Source organism: Loxodonta africana, unplaced genomic scaffold (genome assembly GCF_030014295.1).
Source record: "Loxodonta africana isolate mLoxAfr1 unplaced genomic scaffold, mLoxAfr1.hap2 scaffold_100, whole genome shotgun sequence".
Lineage (NCBI taxonomy): Eukaryota > Metazoa > Chordata > Mammalia > Proboscidea > Elephantidae > Loxodonta > Loxodonta africana.
Window position 1 is genome coordinate 32,466 of NW_026974869.1, and position 10,400 is coordinate 42,865.

Genomic DNA, 10,400 nt, shown 5'->3' on the forward strand with positions numbered 1-10,400 from the left:
TGTGTCCAAAGTAAGTAAGATGAAGTCTTGCCATCCTCATTCCTAAGGAACATTTCACTGTTTTATTGTAAGACTGATTTTTTTGTTCTTTTGTTAATCCATGGTACATTCAATATTCTTCACCAACACCACACCTCCACGCATCAGTACTTCTCCTGCCTTCTTTTTTCATTGTCCAGTTTTCACATTCACAGAGGTGAACAAAAAGACCACAGTGTTGAATAGAAATAGGGAAAAGAGATATCCTTGCCGTGTTCCTGATTTTATGGCAAAATCTTTCAGTCTTTCACCATTGAGTATAATGTTAAGTGTTGGTTTTTCACAACTGTCCTTTATAATTTTAAGGAAGGGTACTGAGGTGAAGGAAATTCAGAGCTATATGACAGTATTGCACAACAAGCTATTTAATGGGGCCAACACATTGAAAGTCACATGCAAGGGGGTGGTCCCTGTAGCAGAAGGTCTTTCAGAGGCTAGAGTCACAGGTAGCATCAGAAGGAGAAGAGAGCAAGAAAGCTCCCAGGGGTGAGAAGCGATATCCTCCTGCAGCCAGGCGATAAGTCTCTGGGTCAGAGAGCTCTAAAAGCAGCAGCATCTTAGGGTCTTTATAACTACAGGAATTTATCTTTTTTTTTTTTTTTTTTTTTAGGACTAGCAGAAGTTGAGTCCAGTTTTGCAGGGTATGTAAAACAGGCAGGTCCTAAGTGGCTAAAAATCTGCTTATTTGGGCTATTTTTAAATCAGTTGGACATGTACAAGTTTGAGTTTCACACCAGTTTTTTTTTTTTTTTTCCATATAATACGCCTCAGCTTACTTGAAGAAGTAAATAACTTGGGGCTAATACACAGAGGCCATTTTTGACTCTCACACAATAGGAAGTTCGCTTTTATTCCTGATTTTTGAGTGTTTTTTTGTTAAACGCTTTTTTCTGCATCAGTTGATAGATCATCCCCCTCTCCCTACGTTCTATTAATGTGTTGCATTACACTGATTGACTTTTATATATGCTGCCCTTGTGGGACAAAGCACACAGGGTTATGGCATATGGTCCTTTTAATATGCTGCTGGATTGGAGTTTTACTATTTTGTTGAGGATTTCCATAGATATTTCTATGCAATATTTTTTTCTGATGGCTTTGTCTGGCTAAATATCAGGATGCTGATAGCATCATGGATTGAGTTACAAATTATTCCTTCCTTTTAGTTTTTGGAAAAGTTTGAGAAAGATTGATGTTAATTTCTATTTGATGCCTTCTTTATAATTTCTTTGTCATTATTGATATTCTCTATTCGTTGAGACATTCTCCTGTTTTCCTTTAGGTCTTTGACCACGTTTAACACAGTAGATTTAAACGATTTGCCTAGCAATTCTATGTCATTGGTTCTTCAGGGACTGCTTTCACCGATTTTTTTTTTTTTTCCTGTGAATTGGTTGTACTTCCTGTTTCTTGGCATGCCTAGTATTTTTACCAAACACTGGGCTTTGTGAATTTTATGTGTTAACTCTGAAAAGCAGATTCTCCAGCCTACCTAGTGCTTGCTGTTATTGTTGAGGGCTGTGGTCATCTGTTTAGTGACATTTCCAAACTATTTATTTGTTTGTATGTATTTATTATTTTGCATAGACTGTTTTCTTTGCCATGTGTGGTCACTGAAGTCTATCTTCAGTTATTTTAGTGGTCAACCAGTGACCTGATAGAGACCTTTTTTGGAGTCAAAAAGAGAAGAAAAAGAAAACTAAAAACCCTTTCCTGGTCATTGAAGATTGACTCTGAATTAGGTACTCTTTCAATGCTTAGCCAGGCCACCTACAACTGGGCCTTAGTCTATACCTCCGTTTGTGCAGAGCCCAATGATCTGCCAGAGGCTCAAACCTAGGGTCCTCTCAGGTCTTGTCTGAGCATGCATTCAACCTGGGTATGTACATTGGATCTCTGATCCTTCAGTACATTCAGTATCTCTACAAACAGTTTATTCTCCCATGCATCTGCCTCATCAGCCTCTTCTTTTCCAGGCTATCAGGTTTGTCTGCTTGTTTCCCTATTCTCCATTCCTTACCTAAGCTGGTTATGGCATTATATGTCTTTAAGGCTTCTGACAGACAGATACCACCTGGGAGCCACTCACGTCTGAGAGGAGTAAAGCCAAGGCCTATCTCAGAGCAGGTATCTCTGGAACTACCAGATTGGTCAAAATAAACAACAACAACATTTTTAGAAAAAAGATCTGTCTTGTCCACACCCTGGCACCAGCAAGCCACACCAGGAATGTGGGCTGCTGTCTTCATGGCAGCTGCCAAGTGGAGAATGGGGGATAGTAGGTGAATAAACAAAAATGCCACAATTTTTCATCAAAATTCAACAGCATCTTTTCTCATGAAGCACTTAATGTTTATCCTGTCAGGTTTTTTTTCCCACTTATTCATTGCTTCAGGGAAACCCTGGTGGCCTAGTGGTTAAGTGCTACGGCTGCTAACCAAAGGGTCAGCAGTTCGAAGCCTCCAGGTGCTCCTTGGAAACTCTATGGGGCAGTTCTACTCTGTTCTATAGGGTCGCTATGAGTGGGAGTCGACTCGATGGCATTGGGTTTGGTTTTTGGTTTTTTTCATTGCTTCAGTGGAGGGAATGAATCCTATACCTTCTTAACACACTGTTTTCTGTAACATCCCCTCTCCTGATGTTTTTAAGTGGCCTTTCTCTTATTTTAGAAACCCTGGTGGTGTAGTGGTTAAGTGCTACGGCTGCTAACCAAGAGGTCAGCAGTTCGAATCCACCAGACGCTCCTCGGAAACTCTATAGTGCAGCTCTACTCTGTCCTATAGGGTCGCTATGAGTTGGGATCGACTTGACGGGAGTGGGTTTGGTTTTCTGGTTTTCTCTTATTTCAGTATTTGCTTGGTTGCTGTAAATATTTTAAAACTTTCTAAATTTCTAAAAAAGTTGATTCTAACACTTTTTGCTTTGTTGTTGTTTCTGTGCAGGAACAGGCCCTTCACAGAAGCTATCTGAGGCTATCAACTTGGTCATTTTCACTGACATTATCCACATCTCATTTTTTAAAAATATACACGGATATACAATTGATCCAACAACTTTCACTGAAATGTGTATCCTTTTATCACTCCCCATACAAGCACCTGACATATGTGACTCATCATTGTACACATATGTGTGCATCTGAATTATGTATTCTCTTCCATTGGTCTATAATTATATCAATACAAATTTTTGATATCACATAGAATGATGCATCTCATTTTATTATTTTTAAAATTCCCTTTGAGCTATTACTGTTTTTTGCATCATTTTATATAAATTCTATAGCCAACTTATAAATTAAACACACACACATGCACACACTGATGGGATTCTAATGGGGATTATATTGAATTTATGTAATAATTGAAATGATTTATTTTTTCATTGTTCAGTATAATTCATGGATAATGCACTTAAATATAATTGTTTCATTACAAGTAAGTATGGGTAGCAGCTAGGGGGAGGCATGAGGAATCTTCTCAAGTGCTAATAATATGTTACTACTTTCATATAGGTTTGTTCAATTTGCAATAATCTATCTGATTAGTTGTGAATGTACTGTATATGGATTTCTTTATTCTGTATAACTTACACAAATCATCCTTCAAATTGCTATTTACTTAAAAAAAGTTTGTTAGCTATAGCTATTGAAGTTTAGGCATCGTGTTTAGTCAGGTTTAGGCTCTGTTGGAACTCAAAAGCATGAAAATGGTCAAAAATACTACAAAAATTAATCACAATAATAAAAGATCAAGGATGTATAAAACTCTAAGGCCAAGATCATGAAGCTGGGGTGGAGATTACCTGAAACTTGAAGCTAGCAACTGGACATGCAACCATATACTTCACTGACTGATGTGGTCTGCAGATGTGAACTTTCATGCAATCTGTCTGTGTGAAAAATATTTAAATATGTTAAAATTCATTAAATTTGAATGTACATTTATTAAAATATGGATTTATTATTTTCGTTTTTGATAGTAAGTATAAATTAGCATTTCAAACTTTATGTAAAACACAAATGGTTTACACACTTAAGTAATTTCACCACCAATTCCATTCATAGATACATACAAAATACAAACTTTTGTTTATGGGAAACAGGAGACAAATGCAACAATGTTTATAAGTGCATTGTATATAATAGTAGACAACTAGAAATAAAACAAGCATCTATCAGCAACAACACCAACAACAAAAAATGGATAAATGTGTAGTATAGTCTTAAAATAGAATGCCATTCAATAATAAAATAGAATGGGCTGTCATTTCATTCAACCTGGAGCGTTACTAATGTCAACTGAAAAAACAATTTTCAAAAAGATTATCTACAACTTAAGGCCCCTTTATTAAGTTCTACAGCATCTAAAAATATTTTCTAATACCCTATGAATTCTATATTATAATTGTATCAAGAGAATTAAAAAAACAAAAATTCAGAATGATGGCGGAGGTATAGGAGGATATGAGTCCCTGGATGGTACGAACAGTTAACATAGTCACTGCTAACTGAAACCTTGGTGGTTCGAGTCTACCCAGAGGTATAGGAGGATATGAAGAGTCCCTGGATGGTGCGAACAGCTAACATAGTCACTGCTAACTGAAAGCTTGGTGGTTCGAGTCTACCCAGAGGCACCTCAGGAGAATGGATTGGTGATCCACATTAGAAAAATAAGCCGTTGAAAACCCTACCAAGAACAGTTCTACTCTGACACACATGGGGTCGCCAAGAGTTGGAGGAGCACTAAAGATAAATTTACTATTTTAGTTGTTGGGTTGGGTGGTGAACTTACCGGTATACATTATATTATAAACAAACTGACCGAAGTAAGGCATTCATAGACCAATAAACACATTTTGTCTTGAACCAAAAATGAGTGTTCCTAAAGGCCACTACATATAATTATTATTAAAATTATTGACAATGGATCCAAAAAAATCTTGTCAGTGAATCTCTAAAATATTTCACAGAAATATACACTTTCTTCCAATACCATTGTTCATGCACTGATGGCACACTGGTTGTATTTTGCTCTCGTGGTTTATATCCCACTTTATATTTAGCAGCAAGTAGTTTAGCAACCCACTGCATTATTTATTATCAACACTCAGACTCTAAGAATTTTTCATATATTACTGATTGGAAAATAAATGATTAAATCCAATTTGGATAACGCTAAAAAAAAAAAATTTTTTTTTTATTAGAGCTAAACATGTGCCTAATTTATGACTAAGCAATTTCAATTTAGGTATATGTACAAGAGAATTGAGTTCACGTGTTCTCAAAAAACACTTGTACAGGAAGCTTTATGGTAGTTTTATTCATTATAGTCAAACATTTCTGACATCAGAATGGAAATAATTATTCTAAGCCATATGATGGAATTCAGCTTTGTAATAAAAATGATGCAGACACTCAAAAATATGGTTAAACCTTTTAAACATGTTTAGGAAAAGAAGCCAGACATCAAAGAGAACTTATTTTCTGATTTAAAAGTTTCGACTCAATGGTGATGAGAAATAGGAGCTTCTATTTAATGGCGATAGAAGCCAGAATAATGATTGTAACTGTGGGCCTAAGGCATTAACATGAAAGTAGCATAAGAGATGACGAATGATGAAATGCTCCACCTGTGGTTTCCCTCAAGCTGTAATGATGACAGTTCCACACTTCCAGTTGTTAATTTCAAGTTTTAGCCCAATTCTGAAAGCTTCTTATTTCATAGTATTTCACATCCCATGTGTCCACAAAACTCAAATGTCTGCTTTCTCCCAGTCTCCTGAATCTGCCCAGTCTTTGCCTCTCCACTAATATCACCTTGGTCCAAGGTAATATCTTGTCACAGCTGGACTACTGCAATGGCTTTCTTCTGCCCACATCAATTCTCTACCACAACTCTGCAAAGGTAGCCCATTGTTTTAGGTTCAAAGCCACAATCCTCACATTGATCTAATTTACACTGTAAGACCCAGCTGCAAAACATATACCTATTTTCTGTGTCTCACCAATTTACTCCTTGATCTTTTGTGACTATGCTGGGCATGTCCCCACCTCAGGGAATTCTCACTTGTTCTTTGCTCTTCCCAGAACATTCATCCACAGATATCCACTTGTTTCTTGTCCTTGACTCCTTTTAGTTTTTAACAAATTTTGCATTCTTGGTTCTCCCTTCTCTGTTTGACTTAACATTGCAAATATCCTTTGTTTTCCCGATTCCAATTTTCCACTTAGTTCTTCTTCATGGTGATTAATACTTTTTGGTAAAAAACATACAGAGTTAAAGCATTAAAGCCCTTGTTCAATGAATGAATGAATAAATAAATAAATAAGTGGTTGTATGCGTTTTGCTCTATATTATAGTTTGGTCATCATATGTATTTTCCTGATATTATGTATTATATGGTAAATTATATTTCATGTGCATTTTATTTCAGAATATTAAAAAAGGTACTAAAAATTTGTTATGACATGGGAGCATTGTGTTGACAGGGATTAAATCTATTGCTTTAGAAGATAAAGTTGATAATGGCAACCATTCTCTTGCTTTTACACAGCAAACCCACCCAGTTCCAATAACAATGCTTTAGTTATTTCTGAAAAGTGGAGAAACCAAGGCATTGTTACATTTATTTATTTTGTAAACATTTCTTGGAGCTTACATCTCTCTAGACAGTAGGCTAATCAAATCATGTTGTTCAGTCTCAAACTATAAAGAGTTCTTAAAGTCATATTTTCTGTACAAATATCCATTTTCCCAGCACTCTTCTCATGGCCCCCATGACCTCCTTATTCCTCAGACTGTAGATAAATGGGTTCAGAAGAGGTGTAATGATACTGTAAAACACCGCCACCACTTTATCTTCCTCAGGGTAATGCAAGGAATGTGGCTTGTATAGCTGGAGAGAGTAGTCCCATAGAATAGGCTTGCCACAATCAGATGAGAGGAACACATGGAGATGGCTTTCGTCTGCCCTTTACCTGAGCTCATCTGGTACACCGCAATAAGCACTCGGGCATAAGAAGCCAAAATGGCTATGAATGGTAGTAGCAGAATGATAAGGACACTAAAGAGGACAGTATACTCATACTGGGAGGTGTCCTGACACACCAAAGCCATTAGAGATGGAACTTCACAGAAAAAGTGGTTAACGATCCGAGATCTGCAGAATGAAAGTTGAAATACATACAGTGTATGTATTAAAGCATTGATAGAACTACTGGCCCATGCACATGTGACCATGGACAAACAGATCGTCTTGCTCATGAGCACAGGATAACGTAAAGGGTGACAGATCGCTACGTATCTATCATAAGACATGAAACCAAGAAGAAGAGCTTCAGTTCCACCGAGAGTCAAAAACAGAAAGCTTTGAATCTCACAACCTAAAAAAAGTAATGGTCTTACTATTTGACAGGAAGTTTGCTGCCATCTTGGGTATCGTGGTGGAGATGTACACCATGTCAATGAAGGAGAGCTGACTGAGGAGGAAGTACATGGGAGTGTGGAGCAGAGTGTCCAATCGGATGAGGTGGATCAGTATGATATTTCCCATCAAAGCCACCGAGAAGATGACAGTAATGGCAACGAAGAGTATCTTGTTCATTTGGCCATATTGGAAAAGGCCAAGAAGTATAAACTCTGCTCCAAAAGTTTGATTTTCTGTCTTCATGGCTTAAATCAAAACAAAGCAGACCATATCTGAAAATTCCATGTAACAACACTGACCTTTGAGAGAAAACAAAATGATTATTAAATGCAGTAGAATTCCCTTTAATCAGCTTAGGTGACTGTCTCTCCCTATTTTTATACAGGAAACCCTGGTAGTGTAGTAGTTAAGTGCAACGACTGCTAACCCAAAGGTCAGCAGTTTGAATCCACCAGGCACTCCTTGGAAACTCTATGGGGCAGTTCTTCTCTGTGCTATAGGGTACTATAGGTCAGAATCAATTCAACAGCAATGGGTTTGGTTTTGGGTTTTTATGCACTGAATCTGTGTCTATTGAGCAATGCGCATTTTGAAAAAATAAAATAAAAATAACGTTTCTTTAAAATTGATCACAGAATAAAAATATAATATGGGGATAAAACATTTAGATGATTTGCCAACATGAGTTATTACTCCCCTTGTAAATATCTTCATGATGATAGACTAGAGACATGTTCACGTGTTGTGAAAAAATCTTTCACTCAATTCCTTCATATGTATAGTTTAGAATTGCACTGTTGGTTAAACATGGTATAATATTCTTTAAAAAAAATTTCTTGACTCCATTTTTCAATTTTGAATTTAAAAAAAAAAGATTTTTTTTTATACATTGTAAGAAAAAAACTTTTTTAAATTATATTAACATTTGTGGGTCAGGAATATTTTAGCTCTTCTAAATGAATTGGTGGTTATATAGATAACATCTGTAAGTGTAAATGGGAATTCATTGACAAAGCCCTCCAAAAAAAAAAGATCGATTGATCTACCTACCTACCTACCTACCTATCTATCATCTACCTACCTATCTACCTATCTATCTATCTATCTATCTATATGCCAGACCTAAGGGATGGTTGGAGAATGAATCATTAAAATAGAAGTTAACAATTATTCATCTAAATTTAACTCAAGAAGCATGTCAAGAATGGCATTTTTAATTTTACTTAGTCCTGTTATATTAATTGGGGAAATTTACATTTAAACTGCACTTGGAAGAAGTGGCAATTAGTAAAAGTTTATCACTTGCTGCTCAATCAGGATATGAAATCAAAAGATTATTGATGGCTTTTTTAAAATTCAGAAGTTTTGGATAATTCTTATTGCAGAACAACGTTAAGAAATAGAAAATATTTTCAATTAAAAACTAGCCAACTTTAATATAAAAGCCCTTGTTGAGTTGATTCCGATTCACAGAGACCCTATAGGACAGAGTAGAATTGCCCCATAGGGTTTCCAAGGAGTGGCTGGTAGACTCAAACTGCCAACCCTTTGGTTAGCAGCAAAGCACAAAATTAACTGACAATAACAATTGTTGATTATACACATGCAAGTACTAATACAATTCTGGCATATAAAATTCAATGACTCATCATCAGTTATATTTACCGTTAACTTGACTATACTTGGTCCAAGATGCAGTCACATGAGCAAACCAAAATGTATGTCTTCGTTCAGTAAATGCCTGTCCTTCTCAGAAGCCGAAATGTAAATTAACCAGTTAGGACTCGCCTGCTGGGCTTAACCTAGTTCAGAATGTCCCATTAATCCCTTCTCCATCACCAGAAATCTGTTGAAAATGAAACTTCTACAAGATTAATTTGTATATGAGCTCATAAACTATATCTGCTATTCATGAATTGGGAAGCTATTGTCTGAAACTTCCTATTCATGAATTGCAAATAAAGCTTATAAGTTCATATGCAAATTTAATCTAGTAGAAATTTTATTTTTTACATTATCTATAGTCAGCCAAGTTTGTATAAACTAAGGCATACTTTTTTTTTTTTGAACTAACAATATCATGTTAGGAATTTTCATTGTATAAAAAATTTGTAGAAGTATAGTAAACTTAATATATTTTACAGAAGCAATTTGGAATGATGAGTACATGATAAAAACAGATAAGGGAACTAAAAAATATCAGCTTGGTGAGATAATCTGCATGTATTCAAAATCAGTTATGAAAACTAGACAGCTACACATTATATATAGAAATATATATGCACATGCATGTATGCATATGTATTTCACTTGAAATAAAACAATTTACAAAATATTTTAATTCAACTGCAAAGATTCTCACCACAAATTTGTATCACTTGAAATAGTTTACAACCTTTCACCATTCCAATAATATTGTTGAATATGACTATGCCTTGAGCATAATACAAAGTGGCAAGGCAAAAATAAGAAACATTTTTTTCTACCCCAGTCAAGACTACTAGTGATGCCTCCAGGGCCATGCTGCCCAGTAGGGATTGCACTGGACCTTCAAACCCTACCCTTTTCTCGCTTTACAAAGACACGTCTCTTACCTTGCTCTTTTGTGATTGCTGTCCCAAGAAAATTTAAAATCAATATATGGCCAAATTAATCTCAGATAACATACCTGGATATTCAATTTTTGCAGAGATCATCCAAATGTAATGTGGATAATCTAGCCAGCCCAGAAATTGCCCAAATCAAAGGAAATGGGCATGCAAGAAAAATACTATTCACTCTACATAATTTTTCAAATAAAACACTTTCCTTTAAATAGTGTCCCTGAGATTAGTTGTATATTGATCTTTTTGACACGAATTGTAGCAAAGCATTCAAGGTATTATAACATTGTAGGTTAAATTCAGAGTAATAAATGGCCCAAAAGAGTTATT

At 35.7% G+C, this 10,400-nt stretch overlaps 1 pseudogene; it reads right to left on the minus strand.

Annotated features, from left to right (window-relative positions):
- Positions 1–6,709: 6,709 nt before the first annotated feature.
- LOC135229131 (olfactory receptor 2AK2-like) lies at positions 6,710–9,693 on the minus strand (annotated as a pseudogene).
- Positions 9,694–10,400: the final 707 nt, after the last annotated feature.